Source organism: Priapulus caudatus, unplaced genomic scaffold (assembly GCF_000485595.1).
Source record: "Priapulus caudatus unplaced genomic scaffold, Priapulus_caudatus-5.0.1 Scaffold7569, whole genome shotgun sequence".
NCBI classification, from domain to species: Eukaryota; Metazoa; Priapulida; class Priapulimorpha; order Priapulimorphida; family Priapulidae; genus Priapulus; species Priapulus caudatus.
This window is the reverse complement of record NW_014584630.1, coordinates 4,097-4,702: the sequence shown is the minus strand read 5'-3', so window position 1 is coordinate 4,702 and position 606 is coordinate 4,097.

Genomic DNA, 606 nt, shown 5'->3' with positions numbered 1-606 from the left:
TCTCTCTCTCTCTCTCTCTCTCTCTCTCTCTCTCTCTCTCTCTCTCGCTCGCTCGCTCGCACTTCACGCATTCCATCTCCCTATTTTGCTCTCTCTTCCCTTCTTGCCATCGCGTGGCATTCTGTACAGTGGGTGTGTATAGATGAAGCACATACTCCCGGCTCGCACGCCCCTGCGATCAGCCTTCGATCAGCACGGAAATTACATGCGCGCTATCAGACAGCCCAGTCAATTACAAGACGACGTCGCATTCCTGCAGTAGATGACATTAATTTTCTCTCGCACGCGTGCGTCACGAGAAATGTGCCCTCCTCCTTCTCCTCCTCCCCCTCCTCCACATCTCCTCCCCCTCTTTCTCCTCCTTTTCATGCTTCTCTTCTTCCCCCTCCTCCACACCTGATCTTCCTCCTCCTTCTCTTCCTTCTTCCCATGCTCCTCCTTCCCATGCTCCTTTTCCTCCCCTTCCTCCACACCTCCTCCTCCTCCTCCTCCTCCTCCTCCTTCCCATGCTCCTCTTCCTCCCCCTCCTCCACACCTCCTCCTCCTCCTCCTCCTCCTCCTCCTTCCCATGCTCCTCTTCCTCCCCCTCCTCCACACCTCCTCCTC